This window comes from Garra rufa, chromosome 16 (genome assembly GCF_049309525.1).
Source record: "Garra rufa chromosome 16, GarRuf1.0, whole genome shotgun sequence".
In the NCBI taxonomy this organism is placed as follows: Eukaryota; Metazoa; Chordata; class Actinopteri; order Cypriniformes; family Cyprinidae; genus Garra; species Garra rufa.
Window position 1 is genome coordinate 15,231,234 of NC_133376.1, and position 20,660 is coordinate 15,251,893.

Genomic DNA, 20,660 nt, shown 5'->3' on the forward strand with positions numbered 1-20,660 from the left:
TGTTATGTGCTATTTTTTACTATTTAAGTGTATTTTATTTTATTTTATTTTTCCAGCTTTATCTCTGGTTCTCGCCTGACAATAAGTGTTATTTTAGTATAATTGAGATACATTTATAGTTTTTTATTAATATTTTTCATTTTATTAATAAATTTTCTTTTTTTTTCTTTATATTCCTCTATTTTTTATGTATTTATTTTTTTATTTATTTTGTCATTTTGTTTTTGTGGCACTTTTTTGTGTTATGTGCTTTTTTTTTTTTTTTTTTACTATTTAAGTGTAATTATTTTTATTTCTGTTTCTGTTTATTTTATTTTATTTTATTTTATTTTGTTTTATATTTTATTTTATTTTTACTTTATCTCTGGTTCTCGTCTAGCAATCAGTGTTATTTTAGTATAACTGAGATACTTTTATAGTTTTTTTATTAATATTTTGAATCAGTTTTTATTTTTATATTTTCTGTTTTAATTGTAATTTTAGTTAAAAATGTTAGTAATTTTGTTGTAATAATTTTCATTTTTATTTTCTTTATTTTCTTTTATTTTTTATGTATTAATTTTTTTATTTATTTTGTTTTTGTGGCAATTTTGTGTTATGTGCTATTTTTTTTACTATTTAAGTGTAATTACTTTTATTTCTGTTTCAGTTTTTATTAAGTTTTATTTATTTTTTTTCAGTTAGTAATTTTTGTGGTTCAACTTAAACATATTTTAGTTAGTTGCCAAGAAACTTTTATTTTATTTTATGTTTTATATTTTATATTTAAATTTATTTTATGTTTTATAGTTTATTTTATTTTATTTTATTTTATTTTATTTTATTTTATTTTATTTTATTTTATTTTATTTTATTTTATTTTATTTTTCCAGCTTTATCTCTGGTTCTCATCTAGCAGTCAGTGCTATTTTAGTATAATTGAGATACTTTTATAGTTTTTTTATTAATGTTTTGAATCAGTTTTTATTTTTATATTTTCTGTTTTAATGTTAAAAATGTTAGTAATTTTTTGTGTGTTTTGTAATTTTTATGTTTTTCTTTTTTTTCTTTTTTTTGTATTTAATTTTTAAACTTTATTTATTTTTTGTCATTTTGTTTTTGTGGTATGTACTTTTTTATACTATTTACTATAAGTGTAATTATTTTTTATTTCAGTTTTATTTTCACTTTTGTTCAGTTATTATTTTAATGTTTTAACTATAACATATTTCGGTTAGTTGCCAAGTAACACATATTTTAGTTAGTTGTCAAGCAGCCTTTTATTTTATTATATATATATATATATATATTTTTTTTTTTTATATTCCAGCTTTATCTCAATTAACAAAAGTGTTTTAATTGATTTAGAAAATGATAACCCTGGTTCCCACATATTTTAGTATAACTGAGATACTTATAGTTGTATTATTATTATTATTATTATTATTATTATTATTATTATTATTATTATTTTGAATCAGTTTTTATTTTTATATTTTCTGGGTTTTTATTTATTTATTTTAATTTTAGTTTAAAAACTAGTAACATTTTGTTGTGTATATATGTCATTTTTATGTTTTTATTCAAATTTATTTTGATTTTAGTTAATTTAGTTCAAGTTAAACTAAATTAAAATGAGAAATATTACTTTGGCAACTAGATACAATTATTATTATTTAAAAAAATATATAATATTATTTAAAGTAAAAAAAAGTTTTTTTTTAATAGTGTTAAATTTAGTTTCCATTTAAGTTTTAGTTAACTATAATAAACCTACTAGCAATTAACTATATCATCTTAGCAACCACCTACTAACCCAGAATCTCTTAGCAACTCCATAGCGAGACATCCTAACAACCCTTAAGCACAGGTAAGCACTTCTCACATTTTATTTACAAAATATAGAAATCTACTGTGCATCTAATTTATTTATTTCCTTAGGGTAAAGAGCATCACATCTCTTAATCCGCTGAGGGTTGATCTAGGGTCAGTTTTGCCTTATCCAGAACAGAACTGCTCCTCAAAGCGACATCTGAGACTCTACATATGCATATGGACCCAGATCAGCAGGGGGAAGTGAGTATTCTCACCAGAGAACGTTCAATGCCAGTACGGCTTCACCACTCGCAGCCTCGGAGGGAGCCGCTAATGACAATTCACAGCCAACTGCCGTCTCTTGGGCTGCTGAATCCCTGCGTTTAGTAGCATCTAAAATTCATGACAGATTTGTTATAATCCCAGGCAGAGCTACGCAGCAGCGCTCTCTAAACACAACTGACAGCGCACTGTACAAGACTCTTTAAAGACCTCATCAACAGGCAGTGTGCTAAATACGGCACACAGAGATTTTTTTTCTCTCTCTCCCAACCTACATATAGCCATGTTTTTGTGAGTATGGACCCTTTTTTTTCCCACTTTGATCTCTGTGATTGTGGACCGGCCCTCCACCCATGTGATAAACAGCAGCGTGACTCCCTCCGCCAGCCCATGCATGTGTTTCTGGGAGCGACTCTGACCCCTTGGATGTTAAAATCGCTGGTGTGTGCGCAGATGTGGGGGCCGACTCGCTGCTGTGAGATGTACAGGGTCATACATGCATGTGTGGGTGGTGGTATATATCTGTCTCTCTCTGTTTCTGCCTACCGCACTGTACTTGCTATGCAGGAGAGAGAGAGAGAGAGAGATACAGTAAATGCATTTATGATAAATCTCCTTCTTTCTCCTTAAAAATACTCAGATCCATGAGCATATCAATAAATAATTTGTTATTTAAAGCATCAGTAGTAATTACTCTCTATTGACATGGAAATTACTTTTTTAGAACCTGTTTGAGAAAATGAGGAGACTTACGTAACGTGGTGAGCACGCTCAAATATCTGCCAATGCCACCTGGTGGACTCGACTCAGGGAGGGAAAATCTCGCGTTCCGATTGGACAGCGCCGTGTGTAGAAACATCTGGTGTTGTAGAAGGGTATTTGTGAGGACACGGGGACGACACGGCCAGATGCCTGAAGGCGCTGCTGGAGACTTGGACAGGAGGACAATCGCTCTAATAACTGCCGCAGCGAGCTGGCCCTCAACTCTGTGAATACACTGCGTACATTTCTATACAGAGTTAGCTACTCATATTTCTGATGACTGATTGAGGTACAGTATTGAAAAAAAAAATATGATGAAAACCTACTATTAGACATTGGAAAACACCCAGTTAAACCTAAAGCAAAGTTCAGCCAAAATGAAAATTTGTGGAAAATAGTTGATAAAAACAAGTAATCCACATGACTCCAGTTCATCAATTAATATCTTGTGAAGTGAAAAGCTGTGTGTCTGGAAGAAACGAATCCATCATTAGGGCGTTTTAACTTTTAAAGGGGTCATCGGATGTCCATTTTCCAAGTCGATATGATTCTTTAGGGTCTTAATGAGAAGTCTATAACATACTTTGGTTAAATTTTCTCAATGGTAGTGTAAAAAAAACTTTTTTTACCTTGTCAAAATCAGCTCTATTTAGAGCGAGCTATTCTGTTGCATGTTCCTTTAAATGCTAATGAACTCTGTTCACCCCGCCCCTCTCTGCCACGGGATGATGAGCCATAATGTTTATTTTAGCCATGTTTAGCTGTGAAACTTGCTAACTAGCACATTATTAAGAAAGACCATTTGCAAAGATGCATACAAAACCCTTATACTCACTTCTGCTGTGGGTGAAGCTGCATCAGGAATGATTCGCACGAACATAGACGCATATGTAGATCGGGATCGGCGCTTTCCTTTCAAAAACGAAAGTAATGTTAATCCTCTGCGTCCTCAGTGGCTAAAGTGGAGTAAATGACGACTGCTATGTTCATTATTATATCCAACAGAACACCTCAATCGCTCAATCTGAGACATTCTTGTCTTGAGTCGACACAATGGCGATCGGAGTAGGACTGTTTCAGCTCAGTGAGGGCGGGTCTAAGGTAAAGCGCTCATGTCAATTAACTATCGTGGGAGCGGCCTCTGTTGGTGTGACAAGAAGCTGAGAATGACCTGATTTTAAAAAGGGGATATTACTTTTAAAGATAAAAAAATACCACTGGGTGGATTTTTATCATTGTAGGGTGGTTGTGTACACAAACTGCCAACACACATTAATGTTCAAACAACATGTAAAAGTGAGTTTTGCATCCGATTCTCAGATTCTTGCAAAAATACTAGTCTGTAATCCATAGAAACGCTTCCTCTATAAAGTCTATCCCCGTTGTCCTTTTGCATCAAAATCCACTTGTTTTAGATCTGTGGTGGATGAAGTACCTGAAAGCGACACTTGAGTGAAAGTACAGATATCTTACCAGAAAATGACTTTGGTAGAAGTTGAAGTCACTGTTTAAATTTTATTTGAGTAAAAGTGTTAAAGTATGTGATACACTATATTGCCAAAAGTATTGGTACACCCCCTTCTAATGAACAGGTTTGACTAGTATCTTAATGTTTAAGCACATAATGATATTCTAGGGGATTGTGTGCTTCTAATTTTACAGCAACAGTTTTGACAGGACCCTCTTCAACTCTACCATGACAATGTCTTTGAGTATAAGTCAAGGTTCAAAAAGAAATGATTGATTCAGTCAGTGTGGAAGAACTTGACTGGTCTACAGAAAGCCAAATCCTATTCCCAGCTGAACTCCTCTGGTGTGACTTTAAATGCAGACCTTGAGCCAAAAACTCATCACCAAATACCAATGACTTGTACATACACTATATGGACAAAAGTATTGGGACACCCCCAAAAAATGCACTTTCTAAAACTGTGGCAACAAACATGGAAACAATTAATGTGTTTATAAATTGTATTTCCATCTCTGTTGCAACCATTTTGGAAGTGTCTAAAATGACTGTACCCATAGTTACAAGTCATTGGTGTTTGGCGATGAGTTTTTGGCTCAAAGTCTGATTTAAAGTCACTCTAGAGATGTTCAGCTGGGATTAGGATTTTGCTTTCTGCAGACCATTCAAGTTCCACACTGACTGAATCAATAATTTCTTCTTGAACTGTGCCTTACACACAGAGACATTGTCATGTTAGAATAAAAAAGGGAAAATTAGATAAAGTAATCTAATTAGATAAAGTAAGGTTCAAAATTACTTTTTGAAATTGAAATTAGTCAAAGGTTTAGAGGGGATTTTGGATTTATCTTTTTTTCACCTCATACATCAGAAAATACTGTCAACAGCAGGGGGAAAAAAGGAACAATGTTTTTCATGTCACCATGTTTTTAGAAATTAAAAAAAAAAAGAAAATTATATATGAACAAACCCCTCTGTTATAAACTGTGAAGTTTGTTTTTTTGTAAGGAGATTACTGGTTTAGTGCATGAGAAAAAAAAAAAAAAATTAAAGGGATAGTTCACCCAAAAATGAAAGTTGCCCCATGATTTACTCACCCTCAAGCCATCATAGGTGTATATGACTTTCTTCATTCAGACGAATACAATCTGAGTTATATTAAAAACTCTTCTAAGCTTTATAATGGCAGTGAATGGCTGCTGGGATTGTAAAGTCCAGTAAAGCGCATCTGTCCATCATAAAAAAAAGTCCTTCTGACAAATTGTACAATTTTATAAACCATAATCTGTAGCTTCCGCTAACTGTTGTAGGTAATCGCGGTAATGAATGCGGAAGTGATGAACATGGAAGCACAGTGTAGAGAGCAAAACACCAGTCATGCATTAAAATGTCGGAGGATTTCAATGCAAGCCAAGTGGAGACTGGTTTTGCTTTGCTGTAAATAAAAGGGTTTTTGCAAGACTTGTATATTCTTATAAAAAATATGCTAGTTTACACTATGTCTATGTCCTACGTCATCCGCTGGAATGCCAGTGTATTGTGAACATGCATACGACAGTTAAAGTTTTTTATTAACCTCCAGAAGGCCTTTATTAACCTCCCGGAGCTGTGTGCAGAACTTTTTGTGGGGGATGGATGCATTTTATTGTGCTTCAAAATCTCAACACCCATTCACCATTCACATTCTACTTGTTATATTTGTCTGAAATATAAGAATGTCATATACACCTAAAATGGCTTGAGGGTGAGTAAATCATGAGATAATGTTCATTTTGGGGTCTCTTTAAGGTGTTATTTAATTGAAATTGAAATTTATAGATACAAATAGTGCAATTATAAACACTTGCAAGTGTATTTTGGATGTATCCTTTGCACTAGTCTTAAAAGCAAAATAATCTATAATCTATATTAATCTCAAAATTGACCAGTGCATGAAAAATAATGTTTTTGCCTGTAATGTCTTTAGTGATTGCATTTAAAAATAAACTGAAATAGGCAAAATCATATAAATTTATATTGAAGGAGATCATAATTCACCATTCTAGTCTACCAGAATATAATTTGAGGTTATTTATTTTTCACTTGGATCACCTAGCAACTACCCAGAACACCCTGGCATCATATAGTCCATTTTTGCACATGCAAAATCTTGAAAAAAAAAAAAAAGTATTATAATTATCGTATTTTAAAAGCAATCCTAATTTAAAGCAATATTGTACCCCAAAAATTAATTGCACATGGATATTTCTGTTCACATTCTGTTCAGATTGCTCCATCTCTTCATAACCATCATGCCATCAGCTGACAGGAAGAGGTTTCCTAACACTTTTGAATCTCAGGGCCCGTTTCCATCATGAGATCTTCAGGCCAATCTGTCTTTCTGCAAATGGAAAAGAAAGTGCTTCATTTCTCTGACAAGATTCTGAAAACACAATGCACGTCAAGCGAGATTTCACTTAGCACCAATTAAAAAGGGAAAAAAAAGACAATGCGAGAGCCGTGTGTAGGAAGGAGGCATTTGAGGGTTGTCTGTTGTGCATTGCTAATGAGCTGTACTAAATTAAGCGCTCTATTACCATCAGATGAGAGGCAGACGTATGATGAGTGTGTACAGGTGATTAACAAAACTTTATTTAGACTTTTAAAGTCTATTTATTTTATTGCACACTGTATATTCCCTTTACACCACACTCCCATAAATGTGCCAGTAGCAGAGTCTTGCAAGCTAACAGTTCTCTGACAGTGTGACATTGGGTCATGAGAATGACAAACACTAAGGAAAAGAGCTAATGTAAATTTGTACATTTATCGGATGTCACTCAGACTAAGCTGAGATCCTCAAGTGATCTCACAGGTGAGCATAAATGAAAAAAAGCATCATCTGACAGACCACGAGCCTCTATGCTGCTTTAAACAGGATTAACTCTAGACGTTTCTTTAAAGGAATAGTACACCAGAATTAAAGTTCTGTCATTTACTCAGCCTCACATGTTCTAAAGGCCCATTCACACCAAGAATGATAATAACAATGAGCAATATGACCTTAAAAGTGTTTTTTCTCTCTTTTGTAGAACACAAAAGATCCATGAACTGCCATTGTCTGCAAAAGAGCCATATGGAGATTCCACAAAAATTCTACATTCACAGAAACAGTAACATCATGCAGGTCTTTAACAACATCAGGGTGAGTAAATACTAACAGAATGTTCATTTTTGACTGAACTATTTCTTTAAAAAGTATGCCTTGAGCGTGCTAGCATGGGAACACAGATCTATGAGACTTCAGCAGCAGCATATTGAGGATGTGGCTAATGGAGTTGAACAGAGCAAGTGGGTGGTTGATGGTTCTAAAATATTTTTTCATAAATGGCACTCATAACCGTACAGAATTATGACTGAAGGAGATTCTTGGTTCTTAATAAAACCTGGACTTATATAATATTATAGATAGTCTAAAGAAGTTTAGCTTTCGCTCAGGGTCAAAAGAGCATGTGGCCAGAGAATAGACTGTGTTTTCAAGGATCACTGTCCAGCTTAAACAGGATTTGACCAATAATAAACAGAAATGCATTCAATTTAAGTCATTTAAAGATACTTTAAGTGATTTTTTGGAATGCCACATATAAAATGTCCCAACTACATGACAGATATCACTGAAATAGGTGTCTTGAGAAATCACACCTGTCGCTGGCTCTGTAAACAGCTAAAAAAGCATCCGGGAGCAGCACATCCTTTTTTAGCCAATCAACGCTTACTGTCTGTTAATCATTTAGCACGTTGTTGACATCAGGTTGGCTGACACATTGTCATTTAGTTGTTTTTTTAGGGTCGGGTTTTGGATAGAGGCCGTGTGTTTTAAAAGGGACAGGATGATGTAAATCAGTCGTTAGGCCTGGCTGAAAATGGCTATATTATTTACTCTCACCAACATTATTATATTGTGACAGTGACAGTGCATACACTACTATTCAAAAGTTTGAAATCATTAGGACTTTTTTAATGATTCTGAAGCAAGTGCTCACTAAAGCTTCATTATTTAAAATAAAAATAAGTAACAGTAATATTATGAAATGTTATTTGAATTTAAAATAGCTGTTCTGCATTATTCCAGTCTTCAGTAACGCATGATCCTTTAGAAATCATTCTAATATGCTTATTTGATATTATCAATATTGAAAACACCAGTGTTGCTTCATATTTTGCAGAAACTGATACATTTTTTTCAGAATTATTTGTAAAATAGAAAGTTAAACATATAATTGAGTTGAGTCAAAAGTTTATACACCCCTTGCAGAATCTGCAAAATGTTAATTATTTTACCAAAATAAAAGGGATCATATAAAATGCATGATAATTTTTATTTAGTACTGACCTGAATTATATGTTTCATATAAAATATGTTTACATATAGTCCACAAGGGAAAATAATAGTTGAATTTATAATAATGACCCCGTTCAAAAGTTTACACACACTTGATTCTTAATACTGTGTTGTTACCTGAATGATCCAAAGCTGTTTTTGTTTTGTTTTGTTTAGTGATAGTTGTCCCTTGTTTGTCACGAACAGTTAAACTGCCTGCTGTTCTTCAGAAAAATCTTTTAGGTCCCACGAATTCTTTGGTTTTTCAGCATTTTTGTGTGTTTGAACCATTTCCAACAATGACTGTATAATTTCGAGATCCATCTTTTCACACTGAGCACAACTGAGGGACTCTTATGTAACTATAACAGAAGATTCAAACACTCAATGCTTCAAAAGGAAAAACGATGCATTAAGAGCTGGGGGTGAAAACTTTTGAAGAGAATGAAGATGTATACACTGCCTTGTAGAAGCTACAGAAGATACTTACATGTTTCCCAGAAGACAAAATTAGTTCAATTTACCCTGATCCTCAAATTCAAAAACTTTTCACCCCCTGGCACATAACACATCGAGAATCAAATGTAATCTTTTGATAAACGTAATTTTTATAAATTCAACTATGTCAACTATTTTCTCTTGTGTCAGTACTAGATAAAAATAGCATGCATTTTGTATGATCTCTCCTATTTTGGTAAAATAATTAACATTTTGCAGATTCTGCAAGGTGTATGTAAACTTTCGATTCCAATTTTATATATATATTACTGTTCCCAAACTTTTTTTATCTGCAAGTAAGCAATTCTGTTGTACATGTAGAATTAAGTTTATGCCATTGTACAGGACATAGGACATTCATAGGACATTTTATAGGATATTTTCATTATATTTAAATTACACATCATTTATATGTAAAACTTTCTGATACTGATTATTGTCAATTAAAAAAATGTGATAGCAAGTGAGCCCGATGCTTTAGGGCAAGTTGAGGCGCTGGACTGTTTCGAGAAGTCACATTTCTCTGGACCTGTCATTTAGATCCTTATCATTTAATTTGATAGGAGACATTCTAAAATATAATTAGGTGAATTAGTTGTACCTCACTCTCCTTTCTCCTCCTTGCCTGGAGGAAACAATGTAAGCTTAAACTAACTCTTCTTACCCCACTCACCCCTTTACAACGTCCAGACGTACCTTGAAATAATAGCAAAATTACAGCAATGCAAGGCCTCAGGTGGTTTATTGCTTCTATAAAAAAAGTCACAAAAGTCACAGATGTTCTTTAAATAGTTAAATTCATTAATAATTGGAATGAATAATTCTAACGCTGAGTAACGCAGTTCATTAGTTTAGCTGTAGGCTGTTTGGTGTCATTAGTGTCAGAGCTATAAGCAAAGATTCACCCTGGCAACTTGCATGTAAATATACTAAACGTTTGGTGATCAGTAAGGGCAGTACAGTAGATGTGCGCCTTGTGCGAGTTATAAAACCCTGAATGTGAGGGCGTATTGCTTCGCCACAGAGAGAACAACTTGCATTGACCTGTATTGCGCAAAGTAGGCTATCAGCACCGCTGGGGAACCTGGGTAACGATCTCCAGTCTGCGTCAGAGGGGCTTTCACTGCCGCCCCATCTCATCATCTGCCATAAAGACGGGGCAGGACTGAGGAGAGAGAGGGAACAAAACGAAGAGATCTCATGCTCCACATTTTTTTATACCTCAGACCATTGATTGTATCCATGGAAACGACAATGAAGCAGAGAAGATGTTGTTTTTCTAAAGTTGGCTTTTTTTGTAGTGACTAGAGGTCTTCGATGCATCTTAAGAAATCCCACGATTGAGAGCATTCCCTCGGAATTCACTTTTGCAACTTATTTACCCATAAAACGGCCAGAATTCAAACAATAACAAAGACAGGAGACACCGCACTGTGGTGATTAGCTAATTCCCCACATCTAAGTGATCGTTTAGAGGCGTGTTAAGGTTTCAAGAGCACCTTGAAGGGATGGAGGTTCCCCACGAACATTAGTTCCCGTGCTAAATGACCTATATACTCAGTAAAAACGGTGTCTGTCTCAGATGTCTCTACGCGGCTCCGCTTACGTGCGCAGCTAAAATTGAACTTCATACTGCGCCAGGGGGCCTTTCATATCTTTACATAGACACAAGGCGGTAAAATTAAACTGTGCAATTTAGGTTGCCACTGGAAAATCCTCAAACAGTGCAGGTCGGAATATTTTACCAGAGGGAACCTCATTTCTCTGATATTGAACTATGATGGATGTGTGTCATTTTAAGACACAGATTCACTTGAAAGCGATGTTGTTATTGGAGTCTGTAAGGCATTTAGCGCGGTATAATTGAAAGAAATGCTGACATATTGGGGTGAATCTCTTGAAAAATGGCCAGGTTGGAGCTGTGGCATGGATAGTAGTGCGTTAAACCCGAGATATAAGTTTGAGTTCATTCTAGGTCATGTCCCAGTGCAGTTCCCCCTAATTATATTATATATTGTTAAAATAATGTAAAAAAAAAAATCTCAATGGCGATTCTCATTAAATGCTTATTACAAAAATACAGTAATGTTCTATTGTAAAAAAAAAAAAATTAAAATAATAAAAAAAAAATCAATAATGTTCTATTGTAAAACAAACAAACAAACAAACAAACAAACAAACAAACAAACAAACAAACAAACAAACAAACAAACAAACAAACGCAACAATATTCAAATAAATTCCAGTGACCTGGCAACTTCTCCCGGTGCTCTTAATCGGGGCCTTTGCAAACGCAATATAGGCTATTTATAACTTCTCAAAACATTTCGACTTTATTCTTGAAATATTTTGACTTTATTCTCATAGTATTTTGACTTTATTCTCGTAATATTTTGACTTTATTCTCATAGTATTTTGACTTTATTCTCATAGTATTTTGACTTTATTCTCGTAATATTTTGACTTTATTCTCATAGTATTTTGACTTTATTCTCGTAATATTTTGACTTTATTCTCGTAATATTTTGACTTTATTCTCATAGTATTTTGACTATATTCTCGTAATATTTTGACTTTATTCTCGTAGTATTTTGACTTTATTCTCATAATACTTCGACTTTATTCTCGTAATATTTAAACTTTATTCTTATAATAATTTGACTTTATTCTCGTAATATTTTGACTTTATTCTCGTAATATTTCGACTTTATTCTCGTAGTATTTTGACTTTATTATTGTAGTATTTTGACTTTGTTCTCGTAATATTTCGACTTTGTTCTCGTAATATTTTGACTTTGTTCACATAATATTTAGATTTTATTCTTAAAATATTTCCACTTCATTCTCGAAATATTTAGATTTTATTTTTGCAATATTTCGATTTAATTCTCAAAATATTTTTACTTTATTCTTGTAATATTTCGACTTTATTCTTGTAATATTTTGACTTTATTCTCGTAATGTTTCAACTTTATTCTCATAGTATTTTGACTTTATTCTAGTAATTTCGACTTTATTCTCGTAATATTTCCACTTTATTCTCATAGTATTTCAACTTAATTCTCGTAATATTTCGACTCGTAATTTTGACTTTATTCTTGAATTATTACAACTTTAATCTCATAATCTTAGTTTTGTTTTACACTGCACTAAAACGCTGTCGTACAATTCTCATTAAATGTAAAAAAAAAACTCAATGGTGATTCTCATGAAATATTTCTTACTAAAATACAGTAATTTTCTGTTATAATTACTGTAAAAATTAAATATATTTTTATTTAGTTATTGAAATAATCTTGAGGTATAATTCCCGCTTTGGGTGCAAGAGGTCCTGAGTTTAAATCCCGGACGAGCCCCCAATTAATATTGCATTGCAACTGCAATACTCTTTAAAAAGGCTTAATTTTCTCAAGCAAACTGAAGTTTCTTGTTTATATCTTTTGATTTTGTGCTGAATATGACCTTGGCTGCATTTCTCAGTGGCTCCAATTGTTTCTATCATCCTCTTGTGATGCTTCTGAGAAAATGCTTGACGGATTTGTGAGATTTCCCTATTAGTGTATTCATTCTCAAATTTGTAACGGACTGGTTATCCATGTTTCAAACACTGGGTTCTGTATGTTTAAAACATTTGCTCGAATTTTAAATGTACTGCTTATGAAAAACTCATTTGATGTAGAGTTGAGGGACACTGGGATGGCGTAATACTCATTTGTTTGCCAAGACGGAGAGAATTAGTTTGTGTTTAATATCTTCAAAGTCTGACTATAGGAAAATATTATCTTTTTCATTTCAAACCAATCTAGGTGTTTTGGCTGTCTTCTTTATGCTCGGACCCAAGGCATAATCAAATATTTAAATCATAATAATATCATAAAAAGAACAGAATTGAATACTCTGACAGACTGAATCAGGTTTACCAGTTATTTACCAAGCGCTCAGGTTCACAAGAAAAAAAAGTCTCCAGATTTATCCTCTCCAGTATGCAGCTGTGTGACACAATCTCGTAATTCCGATTATTATGAATTTTGAAGTTTGAATCTGCTCCCCCTCCCTCACAGATTTCCTGAGGTTGTTCTTTTGAGGAGGGTGACAGTCTGACAGCTCAATTTGGCGGCGACGCCCCTGAGACCCCCCATTAAACCGTGCTGGAGGTGACATCATAATTCTCCCATGATCCCCGAACAGGCCGCAAAGAGCAGAGAGGACAAACCAGAGCCGATGAATCAGTCTGCTACTATCCCCAAATGCTCACAGGATGACCTCTATGTGCACAAAATATAGACGGAAGTCCATCTGCTGTCTTTATGTTGTCCTTACGTAACTTATTCATTATCAGTGCTTGTATAGTTCACCCCAAAATAAACATTACCCAATGATTTACTCACCCTCAGGCTATCCTAGGTGTGTATGAGTTTCTTCTTTCAGATGAATACAATTCTAGTTACATAAAAAAATCATTCCAATCTTTATAATGGCAGTGAATGGCTGTTAAGATTTTGAAGTCCAATAAAGTGCATTCATCCATCATAAAAAAGTGTTCCACACAGCTCCAGGGGTTTAATCAAGGCCTTCTGACATGAAGCGATGCATTAGTGTTGGAAAAATATCCATATTTAAAACTTTATAAACCGTAATATCTAGCTTTTGTATGCATGTTCACGAGAGAATGGTGTTCCAGCAGGTCACGTGGGACGTTGGCATAGCCTAAGCTCTGGTGAGAATATGTCCTAGAGAATATGAGAATATGTAAACTAGAGATTACGGTTCATAAAGTTTTAAATATGGATATTTTTCTTTTTCTATTTTTCTATTTTTCTTTCTTCAGGAGGCCTTTATTAACACTCTGGAGCCATGTGGAGTATTTTTATGATGGATTTATGCACTTTATTGGGCTTCAAAATCTCACCACCCATTCACTGCCATTATAAAGCTCGGAAGAACCAGGACATTTTGTAATATAACTCCGACTGTATTCGTCTGAAAGAAGAAAGTCATATACACCTAAAATGGCTTGAAGGTGAGTAAATCATGGGGTCATTTTCTTTATTGGGTGAACTATCCCTTTAAAGCAAACAACATATCCTTCATACTTTATATTTTGATGCCATTTTTTCTACTGGATGCTTTAACATTAGGTCAAGTCATTCATATACAGTCATGGACAAAATTATTGGCACCCTTGGTACATATGGGCAAAGAAGGCTGTAAAAATAAACCTGAATTCTTTCTCCTTTAGCTCTTTTAGTCAAAAATTCTGCAAAATTCAAACATTTCATTAAAGTTAAACAATTTAAAGTGAGGTGGAATATAACTTTATGAAAAAATGTTTTTCTCTAATACACCCTGGTCACAATTATTGGCACCCTTAGAAATTCTTATGAGTAAATTATCTCCTAAATATATTTCCATTGAAATTTCCAATTTCTTAGCACACCAAGGTGACTGGAAACATGATGTTGTCCAGTCATGACGTCTTGGTGCACAGATGAATAAATATTAGTAACACAAAGCCCCAACCAACCCAATCATTCATCACAATGGGTAAAACCAAAGAATATACTTCTGATGTACAGCAAAAGATTGTTGATCTTTACACAATACAAAGTGGATTTAAGAAAATACTTAAAACATTAAATATTCTCATTTCCAACATCAGGGAAATAATTAAGAAGTTTTAATGGACTGGAGATGTTAAAAATCTGCTTGATACATGATGTGTGTCAATATTGTCTTAATGTGCAGCAAAGAGAACAATTTAAGTGGCCAAATACTCTTCAAAGATCACAGATGGAAAATTGCAGAAATCAGTTGAATTTTAGTTTCAGAAAAAAATATTAAAAATTAAGGAAAACTGCACCTCCATCACAACAAATCATTTCAGACACTGTTCAAGAAACAATTCATCTGCTCTCATGCAAAAACAAACTGCACCATATTAATTTACCATACTGGAACTTCAGCCAGGACTGGCTTTTATTGCCGTATGAAATGAGAATTTTCTTTTTTGGAGCTAGAACACATTAAAGGTTTGGTGCACACAGGGATAAAAAAGTGCCCCATGTCCACATTTAGATATATCACCAGATGTTCTTTTTTGTGGACCTAATTTTACACCAAAGGTCCTAGACATCTTGTTCAGATACATGCCATCATGTTTTATATCAAATACCAACAGATAAAAAAGGTAAAACTGACTTGCTCAGTTAGAAATATTATAATGGGTCATGGTTAGATCTTCCATCACCACATTGATGCAAAACAAACATCAAAATCAACACAAAAACTGGTCACTGAACACAAAATCAAGATTCTGCCATAACCATCCCAATTCCCTGACCTGAATCCTATGGAAAATGAGTGGGATAAACTGAAGAAGAGTGAGCACCAAAAATTTGAAGTATCTGGAGAAATTCTGTATGGAGGAATAGTCTAAAATCACTTGCCATATATTCTCAAACCTCATCAGGCATGAAGGGGGAAAAAATCAGAGCTGTTTTTCATGCAAATGGAAGTTGAAGAAAGTTTTGAATACAAGGGTGCCAATAATTATGGCCAGGGTGTATTAGAGAAAACCATTTATTTTATAATATTATATTCCCCCCAATTAAAATTGTTTATCTTTAATGAAATGTTTGAATTTTGCGGATTTTTTTGACTAATGATCAACAGGAGAAACAACGCAGATTTATTTTTACAGCCTTCTTTGCCCATATTTACCAAGGGTGCCAACAATTTTGTCCATGACTGTATTTATATACTTCCTTTATATAATGATTTATTTTAAAAAAGTACACTGTAAAAAGTTTTCACCACTTTCAACTTAAAAACTGAAGTTTAGCAGCTGCCTTAAAGGTTGTATCAGCGATTTCTAGCCTAAAACATAAAGTGTCAATTTCAGCTGACCTTTCTTCACGATCCGCTCGCTGCCTGCCCCATAAATTGTCTGTGAAAAAAACGCGTCTCTCTGGTCAGCCTAGGGTCCGAGATATGCCAAAAAAACAATCGGCACTACCAACCTTTCCACACATAAACAAACAGTGTTCCAACCAATCAGCGTCAGGGGTTTGGTGTTGTGGACTTTTGCTCCGCCTCCCTCACATGTGTTGCGGAGCAAAAGTCCACAACACCAAACCCCTGACGCTGATTGGTTGGAACACTGTTTGTTTATGTGTGGAAAGGTTGGTAGTGCCGATTGTTTTTTTGGCAAATCTCGGACCCTAGGCTGACCAGAGAGACGCGGTTTTTTCACAGACAATTTATGGGGCAGGCAGCGAGCGGATCGTGAAGAAAGCTCAGCTGAATTTGACACTTTATGTTTCAGGCTAGAAATTGCTGATACAACCTTTAAGATTTTAAGTTAAATCAACTTAAGTCACAAGTTATATCAACTCATTATTTTCTATTGTAATAAGTTAAAATGACTTGTAGTTTTAAGCTTATTTAACTTAAAAACGTATGGCAGCTGCTGAACTTAGGCTTTTAAGTTGAATCTGGTGAAAACTTTTTACAGTGTACAAAAGTTGTCAATGGGGCAGAACAGGGGCGCCGCTCGCAATTTTGGGCCCTATGACAAAATATGAGGTTGGGCCCCCCCTACCACACTAAAGCAGATCTCTGGGGGCCCCTAAAGTGCGTGGGCCCTTAGAATTGTCCTAATTTACCCCCCCCCCCCCCCCCCCTTAGCGGCGCCCCTGGGGCAGAACCTATTCAAAAGAGATTAAAATATACCATTTAGGGGTAAATAAGGTGCAAAGGTATATTTTTTTTTTTCAAAGGAACAACCCTGGTGACAGCTTTGTACCTTTTTTCAATTCTGATTGTTTCAAAGCAGCTTCAAAATAATAAACAGGAAAATAACAGAATCAATGATTCTGCTGTAAAGCAGTTCTAACAAAACAATAATGTCATTATATAGCTCAAATCAGTTCAGTGTTGATTAAGTTCAGTTCAATAACTTTAAGTTCATAAATTATGAAACAAATTCAATTATAAGCTTCTCTACAGAAAACAACAATGTTGATTTTCATCTTAAGTCAATGTTGATTCAACTTCAGCGGAATTGCAGTTAACTTAATGTGGCCGTAGCTTTTGATATCTGATCACAAATGACTATTGCTGGTAAAAATAAAACATCATCCATCATTCAGTTCCACCACAAATCAGGCTTCTTGCTGCTAAAAATGAGCATTATGCAAGGGGAAGTGTTTGTATGTAAATTGCTGTAGTGCGTAATACATCATATCATGAACAAGATGAACTATTATCAATGCATTAATCAAACTCACTCAGGATGCTGAAGGTTTCTGACATTTTTCCATATATCATTTGTAATGATAGCGCTAAATGTGGAGCTGAAATGATCTATGGAACCGTGAAATCAGTCACTGTTATATTAAAGTCTCATCTGTGACATTTTGTGTGCTGACAGGAGACAGACCATGTGACTTCCTCTGACTTCACAGAGTGCAACGCACTGTAAGTAAAAACAGTTCAGCAATTGTTTTTTAATGATAACTTAAATGACCTACTGTGAGTTTTGAGCTTGTTAATCAATGATAATTGCTTTTGTTGAAGCCACCCGTTTGTATCATTTCAAATTATTTTAAAAATAATAGCTGCATTTGTGGTGAAAATGATGCTTGACAGAAAATTCCACCAATCAAAAAAAAAAAAAAAAAACTTGAAAGGAAGTCTTGACCATTAATAATATAAGCAAAATACTTTGTTTTCTTAAGCACAATAAAGTTTCTTGTTTCTTTCTTTTGATTTTGTGCTAAAATATAAGACCTGGGCTATATTTCGCACCGCCTTTAATGGTAATTAGCCAAAGCACCCTGATGAGATTTGCACAGGGCGTAAACACTACTCACATTGTCTTTAAAAAATGTTTAGAAAATATTTAGTATTTTGAAACTTCATTAGATAGATATTTTAGATAATGATGCTGATGCTTTTTTCTATACTAATTAATGAGCTTCTAAACTTTGCAAATGCTGGCTGATGATTAAGTAAACTTACAGTTGGTTTTAGTTCCCCTTTGTCATCAGTCAAGATAGCATGCATTATTAAGCCTCTCATGCCCACTTACCCAGACATTTAAAGTCTGCGTGCTGGGGTCTGGAGCCGAGTACACCTGATGGATTGGGACAGAAGTGTGGAGTGATGGAGAGGATGAGGGAGGCAGGGTTATATTTGGCCTGTCTAAACGAGAGGAGATGTGGATTGCCCTCTGCGCAGATTTGTCGTTCCGATGTGGGGTGGTGGCGTCTCTCCAGGTTTCCGTTATGTGCCACTGACTGCGGTAATGAGAGTCGTTTATATTGTCATTTGTTTACAAGGCTTGCAGTGACCATGTCTGCCACTGCCAGACAGGGAGCAGAAGGAGACGCTAATATGAGGATGCGGTTATGTTGAGTCTGTGGCTGTGTCGTTAAAAATGGATCAACAGAATAACGCTTAACAAGGACAGTAAGTTCAACAGAGTTATGATTTGTCAATTAGCAGATGCTTTTATCCAACGTGACTCACAGTGCATTTAACTATTACAGGAACAAACCTATCCATCTATCTATCTATCTATCTATCTGTCTGTCTGTCTGTCTGTCTGTCTGTCTGTCTATCTACAGTCAAGCCCGAAATTATTCATACCCCTGGCAAATTCTGACTTAAAGTTACTTTTATTCAACCAGCAATTTTTTTTTTTATTATTATTAGAAATGACACAGACGTCTCCCAGAAGATAATAAGACGAAGTACAAGAGGCATCATTGTGGAAAAAATTATTACTCATCTTTTATTTACATTTGGACAAAAAGTAGCATGTCTAATATTATTCATACCCTTCTCAATAATCAATAGAAAAGAATTAATTGGCTATAGCAATCAAACGCTTCCTATAATTGCTAACCAGCTTTTTGCATGTCTCCACTGGTATTTTTGCCCATTCATCTTTAGCGATGAGCTCCAACTCTTTCAGGTTGGAGGGTCCCCTTGCCATCACCCTGATCTTTAGCTCCCTCCACAGATTCTCAATTGGATTTAAGTCAGGACTCTGGCGGGGCCACTGCAAAACGTTAATGTTTTGTCTGCTAAGCATTTCTTCACCACTTTTGCTGTGTGTTTTGGGTCGTTGTCGTGCTGAAATGTCCACTGGTGCCCAAGGCCAAGTTTCTCTGCAGACTGCCTGATGTTGTTGTTGAGAATTTTGATGTATTGCTCCTTTTTCATGGTGCTGTTTACTGTGATTAGGTTCCCTGGTCCACCGACTAAAAATAAAACCCAAAACATTAGGTTCCCACCACCATGTTTGACAGAGGGGATGGTGTTTTTAGGGTTGAAGGCTTCTCCTTTTTTATGCCAAATAAAGGCTACATCATTGTGGCTAAACAATTATTATTATTATTTTTTTTCATCTGACCATAAAACAGAAGACCAGAGGTCTTCTTTGTCCAGATGAGCATTTGCAAAGGCCAAGCGGGCTTTTGTGTGACTTATCTTGAGAAGTGGTGTCCTCCGTGGTCTGTGTCCGTGGAACCCAGCGGTGTGCAGTGTCCGTTGGACTGTCTGCCTTGAGATGTTGCCACCAGCAGAGCCCAGATTCATCAGGATGGCGTTGGTGAGGATCCTTGGATTCTTTTTTTTACCTCTCTCACTATCCTCCTGGCCAGCACAGGTGTCACTTTTGGCTTCCGACCACATCCTCTGAGATTTTTCACAGTGCGGAACATCTTGTATTTTTTAATAATGCTTTGCATTGTAGCCACTGGAACTTCAAAACATTTAGATATGGTCTTATAGACCTTTCCTGACTTGTGAGCAGCCACAATGTCTTTGTCTTAGCCATGACTGTCCACAAACCAACAGCAGAGAGTTTTTCACCTGTTGAGTTGATTAAAACAGCTGTTCCCAATGAATCAGGCTAATTAGGATGCTTTAGAACAACTTGGACTATTTGGGATAGTATAGAACTTTGGATTTTCCCATAGACTGTGACAGTTTGCAAAGGGTATGAACAATTTTGGACTTTGTAAATAAAAGCTGAGAAATATTTTTTTCCACAATGATGCCTCTTGTACATCGTCTTGTTGTCTTTTGGGAGAAGCCTGTGTCATCTATCTATCCGTCTGTCTATTTAGCTATCTAGCTGTCTGTCTGTGTATAATTCTGTTCCAGTTGTCCATCGTCCATCTATATCTATGTATCTAGCTGTCTGTCTGTCTATCGTTCTGTCTGTCTAGCTAGCTAGCTATGTGGCTGTCTAGATGTCTGCCTTTCAGTCGTCCGTCTGTCCATCTATATCTATGTATCTATCTATGTATCTATCTATTTATCTGCCTGTCTATCTAGCTGTCTGTCTATCGTTCTATCTATCCATCTTTCTATGTAGCTGTCTTGTCTGTCTTTAATTTTGTTTGTGTGTGTGTGTCTGTCTGTCTAACATTCTCATCCAGCCGTCCGTGTATCTATCTATATCTATCTAGCTGTCTATCTAGC